Here is a 10,074-nt window from a genome sequence, read left to right on the forward strand (position 1 = left end):
TCCTGGGTCAAAAAGATTAAGTGCAAGAGGTTTGGAGTGGGGGAGATTCTAGGAAGAGCTGATAGGGGAGTGGGCAGAGGAGTCAGGGACGGATGCCAATCCAAGGTGGGGTGATGAGGTTACTATTGTGGACATCTGGGGCTCAGGCCTACTGGGAGACAACAAGAAACACATTTGGAGATTTCCTCCACATTAACTTATATCTCTCCCAACAATAGGAAGAGAGTTGCCAGTAGTAGGGCACCTCTGAAATGGCCTGGAATGGTGAGTGCCATATGCCTGCTTGTCCTTAAAGGACCAGAGAGTAAGTATTCTAGATTAAGGGACCATGTGGCTTCTTTGGCAACTCATCAACTCTGCTGCTACAACTCAGTCACAGGTAGGACTTGTAGAACTGTACTGGGGCAGGGCAGTGACCCAGTACAATTTCATTTATAAAAGCAAGAAGCTAACCTGTACCCCATTTTGCAGGTGGAGAAACTAAGACTGGGTGGAGAAAGGTAGCTGGTCATGTAACCAGCCAAGAGCATGTCTCCTTATTTTCTGACCAATATTTTTCCACTCTATTTAGCTGCCTCTTTATTGGGGGTTTTGTGGGGGCTTTGAAGGAACTGGCAGCCAGACCTCTTCCAGGAAGTATCTGTGTAACCTGTAATTCTTAAACAGCAGCAGAGTGTTTCCTGTTGGTGGCTAGAGAGGCACCGGGGACTGAAGCCTCAAAGTCTCCAAGAATGGCTCAGAGCAGCTTCCTCTGCAAGCGTCACCATCACCGAGCGAGGCTGCTTTGGAAGCCTCCCCCGTGCCAGGCCCTCTTCCATCAGCCGCTGCCTTGGCTGCCTTGGCAGAGTACCTCTCAGCAGCGGCCACAAAGCACAGAGTGAAAAAGCAGTTAGAGCTTTGGATCCTGTAAAAAATCTAAAAATATCCAGGAATGTGTGCACATATGTGGCCCTTCTGTGATCAAAACATCTGGGGAGAAGATCAAATGCTCCTGCTTTAATTTGCCTAAAACTCTGTGAGGACTTTGGAAGGAAAAGAAGTTGGAAGTCATTGACTTTTCTGGGGGAGGAGGGTGAGGACGTCACAAATTTTTGGATTTCATTTTTTTTTTTTTTAAGACAAAGTAAGTTATGTTTATGCGGATTCCTCCCCTGGGGTGAGTCCTGGACCTCAACTTCCTCTGGATTCTGGAGATTGTTTCTCATAACGGGGGCGGAAAGTTCATTGGCTACAGGCTTGAATTCCTGATTTGGAAACTCTGAGGGAAAAAGAAAAAAAAAAAAAAGGAAGGTTAAGTTCTTCAATCAAAACATTAGGAGTGGTGATAATGTGACAAATCCTGTAATGTCAGATTTGAAGCAGGGCCTGTGTAAACCAGGCATTTGTCAGATGGGGAAACTGAGATCCGGAAGGAGCACTTGCCTGGTGTCACTCAGTGGGTCCAAGAGGCAGGGCTGACACACACGCCCAGGCCATCCGGGGGGAAGAGTCGGAGCAGTCTTCATTCTGGCTCTGCCACTTGAAAGCCAGTGACCTTTCTGTACTATGAGATGTCAGTGGTTCATTTTGACTGTCAGAAGCCAGGCTCAGAACCTCTGGATCTTATGCAGCTACTTGTTGTGGACCAACAGGGTCCTTGGAGGCTGAAAGAAAGGCAGGTAGAGGCCCACCTTCTGTATTACTAATCGTGGCCCCAAACCTTCGCAGAGTTTCCCTAGTAACCTGGACTGGCTGACGTGTGGATTCAAGCTCCCCGCTGGACTCCTTGGCCAGAGCAGGCTAACTGAAGGTAGGCCCTCAGTCTGGGGCAGGGAAAGCAAGTCACTCCCTAAAGCTTAGTCTTCCTGAGTAAGCCACTTCATGCTTTTTCACCTGTGTCATTTAGGGTCCCACTGGCCTTGCGAGGGCACACAGAGGCTTCTTGGTTTACTCCTTGACACCCAAATTTTTCAACCTGCCCCTCATCCCTCATTGTGAAGTTCTGGTCCAGGCAGGAACTTGAGTTGATCTCCACCACAGGCGCCAACTACAGCGCCCCCTATAGGTTGGTCTTTCACCTCTCTCCAGTTACTCCAATGGCTCGCGGCCAGGCCCACTGGGGGCATAACCATCACCTGCAAGAGAGAAAATCCCAAATTATCAGGACCGTCCTGGGAATATGGTGGCAACTCTGCTTCTCTTCCTTTCCACTGTTGCCACTTTGTCCCACATGGGCACATCGAAATGGAGATCCACTTACCCAAAGTTTTCGTGAATGCCTCTTTCATGTGCCCCCCCACCCCCATCAATCTACGCTCTGCTAAAGTTACCTTCTCTCCTATCGACCATGTGGCCAACAAACTAAAGACTACATCATGAACATCCAGGAGCAACAAACCATGACTGCAGCTGAGACATCCCAAACGTGCTACCACCCTTCCACATTAGCATTGTGGATCTCCTTCTGTTTTAATTGGTTCATAGAAATACTAAATAAACAGACCTCCTTTGCCATGAAGGAAAAAAAAATCTCAAATTATGTCAAAATCTCCTTTTGTCTCTTGTTTCTTCTTATCGCATTCGATCCCAGATGTGCTGCAGGAGTCTGGTTGAAAAATGGGTCTCTTCTTCATCATCTGAAGACTGGGGCATCCTTCATTGCAAAAGCCTCACACCTCTCCAAGTGGACCCGTCCGGCACCAGCCCGCTCCTGCTTTTCCAAACTGCCAAAGAGTCAACAAGACAAATGACTGTGCCACGACTCACTTGCGGCATCTGGAAAACATAAACTAATGTCAAAATCAAATGCCAACTGCACATGCCAGCTTCCAGTAGATAATGACCTGGAATTGAATGAGATTCAGACTCCTCCTCAGACCTCAGCTCTGGGGATTATGAGCATCCAAATGGCAGGGACCAGCTTCATCTTATCTCCATCTCTAGGGCTGTCCTGGTTTATGTATGGGTTGGTCACTTGTTATAAGCATTTTGTTTAAAGGACCCCAGGACACTTTTTATTTGAAAAGTGGAGAAATGGGACCATGGAGCTCCTTGGTCTACTTCTATTCTAGATATGAGTCATAAGGGGAAAAGTGAAGTCACACAGATTCCCCAGATGTGTTGAGATTTCTATATTCTGTAAGCATGGGACTGATGGCAGGAAGTTCTTAGAGATACTGTTGACAGGTGTTTTCACATCCCAGATTGCTCAGCAAAGACTTCCTGTCTGGCATGGCATTCAGGGTATTTGCTACTATTCTGGCATGCACAATGTGTAACTCTGTCTGGTGAGCTTGTTTGTACAAAGGGGCCAAGCATCCTTCTAGATGGAAGTTAGAACAGGTGAGACGATGTGGCTTAATAAGCATGTCAACCATGAGGGCAATGGCCTGAGCTGCCCATTCAATGATTACAGGTCTAAACACAAAGGAAGAAGCAAGGATTGAAGAAGACACCTCTGGAAGAATCATATAAGACTTTTCTGATACTTTTTATTTTTCTGGCCAAAGGGTAACCGCCACATCCCTAAGTTAAGGCGAGAAGATCAAAATATGGGGGCATGTTGGCCGCCGGGGAGGATAGCTAGCACACCTTCCCACATCCTCAACTGGCCAGCAGGAGACTTCTGACGTGGGCCACAGGCACTGCTCTACTGGGTGCTAAGACAATGACAGTGAAAGGATCTCAAACGCCCCAGTTCCAATCATCTAATACAGATGCTTAGGGCATCATGTTGAGAAAGAGTCTAGGTTTGGCAAGGATGAAAGCCATCATTGATTTGGGATGTTGGCCAAGGTTCAGGAGCAGAGAGCATCTGCAGGCATCTCAGCCATCGACCCTTTCTGTGCCAGCAGAGAGCTTCTAAGAGGAGGAACGAAAGCTTTAAGACCTTTGCTTTCACACGCATGCCCTACTGGATCCTTTTTCCTTTTGGGGACTGACCATGTGACTCCAGTTGGCTAAGAAGGGCCTGGGGCTACCCAAACTTACAAGACCCCTCTTCCACCATTAATTTGATAAAGGTGGGAGAGTGGAGCCTGCTGTGCTAGATCTTAGGAAAAGGCTCTTTCCATTTGATCCTCTTTCCCTTGGGAATGTCCTTCTTTAGTTTGGCTCATGGGAATGAGGGCTCTTACTATGGGATGGCTTTTAGCATAGTCCATCCAGAGGCACAAAACTAGACCTTTCTGTTCAGAAAGAGTCTCACTTATCTCACTAGGGTGGGAAGAGATGGTGCCAAAGCTTTCTCTGTAGTAATAAACATTTTCCTTCTGACTAGCTCTGTCCATCTGTACCTTGCTAGCTGGACTGGTGCCGGGCAAGGTGGGGAGCTGATCAAGGACTCATGGATTTCAGGTCTCAGAAAAACATCTTGCCATCTTAGCACTGTCACCAACAAAATACGTATTTTCTGGAAACGTAAATATTGAAGACAATGTATATAAAGTACCTAGGACTCAGGTCACTGTTTGCAGATAGCTATTACTATTATAATTACAATAATGTACAGTGTCCTTTGAAGGCCAGATTTTTCCTCATTCTGTTTGATTTTTTGGCCAAAGCAACAGGCACTGTGGTGAACAGAAAATAATTCTCTTAAGAAAATAGTTGGACAACAGCAGGCAGCACGAATCTCCTCTAATGACCCATTAGTAAGAAATTCAATACAGATTCCATCCTATGCCTCATTGTTCAAATGAATGTGCTGAACGTAATGGAAAGTTTGATGTCAGTCACATTGCTTCTTAGGATTTGTACCTTGTGAGGTTTTCATTATGTCTTTCTTTAAAAAAAAAAAATAATAAATCTTCCGGAGGCCCAAGGTGAAGTTCCCCAGGTAATGCTGGCTCACTGGTGTGCTGGGGTAAGATGTGCACAGACTCCAGAGGCAGTGTGTTCAGCCATGGGGAAACCTGGAGACCCTTTGACAAGCTGTCTGCAGGATGGCTAGAAGCTGGACAGTGCACGTGTGAGTGTGAGTGTGTATGCATGTATGTGTGAGTGTGCTGACTCCTTCCATGAAAATGGTCACAGTGCCATCAAAATGGGACCATGGATGAGACAGCTCTTGGGAGGGAATGGGTTTTGATCATTAAGAACAATGTAAAGATAGGATTTGTTTTAATGAGTTATAAGGTTTCTACATCCCTTGTTATTGGGAAAGAAAAAGGCTCTGTGTGTGTGAACTTCTAAGACATGTCATTATAGACCCTGAAGGCCCTGTTCTCCAAGGACAAGTTGAGTGGATAAGAAAGCTAAGGGTGCTGATCAAGCCGTGACCGAGTAGATAAATGCTGAACCAAAGATATTAAAAGGCCTCTGCTTTTACAGGTAGAACTCAGACACCAAAGGCCCAAAGATATGTATGATGTCATGAGATAAAGTCATTGAGGCTTCTGATAATCGATGAAGAAATTTGAAAGTCTACAGTGTGAGCACAAATATGCACTGTGCTAGTTCAAGGGTGACCTAAATGAGCTAAAGGTTGTACAGTCTCAAAGTCCCCTGTAGCAGAATTCATGAGCTTGAAAAGTGACAGGAAAATGATATTTGGCCAGTGGAAACAGGTAAGCCTTAAATTCTGCAGTGGCCCAACCACTTTCTTCCTCATGAGGAGTCCAAAGAGATTAGACATGTCTCAAAGTGTCAAAAGAAGACGCTATTAGCTGAGGCTTCAGTACTAAAATCTATTGTAGAATTCTAATAAACTAAGCTAGATCATATGGAGGATGTAGTCTTCTAATCAGAATAAACCATATATGTCATAGTACATTTTCTGTTGCTATAACAAAATGTCTATGGCTGGGTATTTTATAAAGAAAAAGAAAATTATTTAGCTCAGTTCTAGAAGTCCCAAAGTGTTCCCCTGGCCTCTAGACTTTACTGTTATCTGGGGACCAAGCTTCAACATGAGTTTTGGTGGGAATAAACCATGTTCAAATTACAGCAATATAAATAGTTCATGCTTCACAGTACCCTGGGAACTACCCCAGTGGGGCAGATGTGCCTGGGCTGCTAGTGTTGAAGAGCCTTGTCCCACTCTGACTCCACCCCTCATCTGGCTCCCCAGTTTACTATCAAGAGGCCAAGAGTGTCTTAGAAAAAAACTAAAGACAGGAAGGTTTTAAGTCAGAGGGAGGAAGAACTTTCTAGTGGCAAAGTTCCCCGTGGTGGAAGGCTGCTCCACAGATCCTGAGCGCTCTCCCTGACGGGACCACTTCAGAGGAAATGCCATGAAAGAGTTCACATCCTCAAAAGAGGATAGACCTGTAAGGTCTTTTTCTGTCTTAAAAAGTTATGATTCTGAGTCACTTTACGCCTCCAAGATTCAATTTCCTGGCCTTTTCACCCCTGAAGCCCTTTCCTGACTTGTGATAAAGATAGACCCTTAATAATGGCACCGCATATTCCGGTGCCTTGTAGGTGAAGACAGCGAACGGATTAAAACATGGCGCATGTCCTATTCATGCTGATGCTTCCCTCCAAGGAAAACCATGGCCTTGGCTGGTGAGGGGAAACTGCCGGAGAAAGTGGAACAGTGGCCCTACGTCGTCAAGATGGGAGATAAGTATGTGGTGGTAAATATTTTAAAGAATAAACATGCCTATCTGTATATGTCCCTCATTCGGCTTAATGCTCTACCAACTCATGCTTTCCTCCCCAGAAATTGTATGCTGCACATGGTATGGAATCTGCTCTCCCAGCCAGCTTTAGGAGATGCCAAATATTTAATGACACCCCACCTCGAAACAATAAATACATTTGAGTCAGTCTTAGACTCCTGGGGAAAGGGATGCTGAAATTTTGATGAAAAGGATTAATAAATTATAACCAGGCTATTAAGATGTGAATCACTAAAGACTCCTGACACTCTTTCCCTTTCTCTAATTAGAATTAGGAAACAAATAAACAGACTCACCTCCCCGTGCTCAGAATTCTGCCCCCACCTTCCTGAGGCCACTGTGATGGTCTAGTTCGTGGACTTTCATTTAGACGTTGAGATGGTTTTCACCGATCAGCAATAAGGTTCTGACAGTCAATTTAGAGACATTGCTCTGGTTTTCTAAACCAGATGTTATGACTGTATTGATGAGATGCCAATCACCCAGCTGGGGAGGAGGGAGGTCCAATTTGTTGGCCATGGGTAATCTTCCCAGTCAAAGTGCTCCTGCTGATGGATTCCAGGGCACTTTGAGCTGTACCATAAGACTCAAGCTTTGTGGAAGAAAACCCAAAGACTGTCTGCCTCATCTCTTCTTTCTGTGTTGGCAGAAACTAAGACCAAAGGAGAGAAGACCATTTCCCAAAGTCATGCAAACTTTGATAGAAAAACTCCCTCAAGAACCTGGGTCTCCTGACCCTTTGGACCACTGTCCTTTCTACATCTCTATCTACACCTAACATGAGGACCCAAATCCAAATCTTGGTACTTCCCTGTCCAATGGCCAGATCAATGAAATACAGGCATCAAAGGACAGATACTAGAGTCAGAAGATAAACCCAATACCTCACTGTAGGTAAAAGGCCAACGGCAATGGATCCTCCTTCTGAATACTACCTGGGAAGATGTGAAGTCACCCTCATTCAGCTTGAGCGCAGAAAATGACTCCCTTACTCATTTCTGTATCCCAGAGCCTGGAACAAAGCCAGTGGAGAAGTGCCACAAGGGCAGGGGAGTGAAGGGGGGCAGAAATGGCTTAAATGAATGAATCATGAATTAATCTCATTTCAGAATTCGTTTGGGTTTTGAGTGCATAGTAACTTCAAGCCAAGCATGTACAATACTGACTCAAAGCAAAGAATGTAAAAAAAAAAAAAAAAATGCACTTTCCTCCAAGTATTTCATGGGTTTCTCTTCAAGACAATCTTCAATAAATATTTGCTCAGATTTACCACATGCTAAGTGCTAGGTAAAGAGAAACAGAACACAGCCCTTATCGTTGGGGCCTCCAGGACTGGTCAGGTAGACAGACGTCTCAGTGGTTGCGATCCAGGAATGACAGTACTCCATGACAGGTGCATCTCATAAGAGGAACATGCAGAACATAGGCAGGGGCAGAGGTGACACTGAGCAGAGCGTTGAAGGATAAGTCAATTGGAGAATTGATGAGAAAGGAAGTTTCAGGCAGAGGAAACGTATGAACTGTGACATGAGATAGCTTGAGGTATCTTGGCCAAAGGCAGAGGAACTGATCCTGTCAGCACGTTGTACAAATGAAACGTAAATTTCTTTGTTTCTCTATTTGTTGGTTTTTCCAGAAGAGGTCATTGTTGAATAATGAAAGAAACATTAAATGGAAACAAGAATAACTTGAAAACACAATGATTCCATTTATAGTTGCTGAGCTTGGAGTGCATGTGCCAGACCCCCATAATGCACAGCTGCCACGTGATGGAGTGATAAGCACATCACTCAAGCTTGCGGACGAGGAAACTTGCACCCAGTATAATACTGCCTCCCTGGCCCAGGGATGTGGCTGATTGGATGCACCACCTTAGATTACAATTCAAAGCCACATTCATCATCCCCTCTCTGGGCAGGGAGTTTTCTTTTTCCACAAAAGTAAGCAATCCCACCCTCTTCCCTAAATTACCTCCATAGTGATTCCTGCCAGAGCACCCAGGAATATCCCAGAACATTCTGTCCCCCCCACCTCCCGGGCTTGGGGACTTTCCCCGAAGGTCTGGAGGGGTGCCTTTGGTGGGGTGCATTACCCAGTCTCTTCCACTTCCCAGGTGTTTCCACCACTATCCCATGTCCTCATCCCGTCCAATGCCTTTATTCCTCCAGAGCTGCAGGCTGACCCCTTGGTGAACAATTACCAAATCAGTCTTGAAGTCTAGTGGTGTCACCTTTCCTGAGTTCCCTCCCCTCCACACACACACAGGCACTCTCTCCTCTGGGATTTCCATATACTTGGGGGCTTCCCTGCCATTTGTCATAACTTGGTTCATTCTGCAGCCCATAAAAGCCTGGGACTCGTGGAGCATTAGGACTCCTTCCAACTCATGCCAGTGTCCCAGAGCCAGTGGGTAAATCATCAAGGTGTAAACGTGCTAGATTCCAGAGAAGAGCCCAGCTCCGACGGCCACGTGCTGGTGCCAGGCACAGCCTGCATTAAAAACTGATGGACATTCAGGTCCTCACCTCGCCTTGTCATGCCACAGGCCAACACGAGGCAGGAGGGTGCACCTAGGGAGCCTTCTCACTCCAATGACTTCTGGCAAGTTCCGCGGCCGCCCTCATCTCCGACCACACACAAGCCAGCGGGTTTGATGCTGTGTGACCGACTCGTCCTCATCAGTGCCCCCTGGCCCCTCAGTCCAGGTAGGTCTCCACTGCCACTTACAGAAAGAACACATTGTCCCTAGGGAGTGGATAGCGTCCTTCCTTGTTTTCCTGCGCATTTCCCCCTCTTATTACAGTCCTCTGGCCATTTCAATGAGATTTTTGCATGAGGGTTGAATAAAATGCATATAGTCAGATTTCTGTCTTGGACCCTCTAAAGTATTTAAAAGGTAGACTCTTTAAGGAACATTTCTTACTGACAGGTGCTCGGTTTGCCAACTCTTCTGATGTTAATTGACTCATTCTGTAATCATAAGTTTTCGATCCCAACTCTTTCAATTACTAGCTGTGTGATTTAAATGAGTTACATTTTTTCTCATCCCTAAAATGGGGATAATACCACTTTTCTCACAGAAGTTATAAATGTGAAGAGTAATCACTAACTGCTCCTAATACTGGATAAATCACCACCCTCCTGTGTTTAGGAGAGGCTTGATTGTTCTCAACATATATTCTTTCCTTCTATTATTTATTTTTATGATTTATCTTTTTAAAACTCAGGGAAAGAAAAGGATGGGCAAAACCCAACATGCTCCAGGAATAAAAACTGAGTAAATTAATTCTGGAAACTAATTGGATTAGAGATTGGATTTTTTTCCATTTAACTTAGTAAGACCAGTTTCACCCAAAAGTTTTGGCAATGAGTTGCAACAGGTTACCATGTGAACTCACCACAACTCATACTTCCCTTCCCATCCACTACTCCAGTGTGTCCCTATCAAATCTCCAAACTCAGACATCAGTTA

The sequence above is a fragment of the Callospermophilus lateralis genome, chromosome 2, assembly GCF_048772815.1.
Source record: "Callospermophilus lateralis isolate mCalLat2 chromosome 2, mCalLat2.hap1, whole genome shotgun sequence".
Lineage (NCBI taxonomy): Eukaryota > Metazoa > Chordata > Mammalia > Rodentia > Sciuridae > Callospermophilus > Callospermophilus lateralis.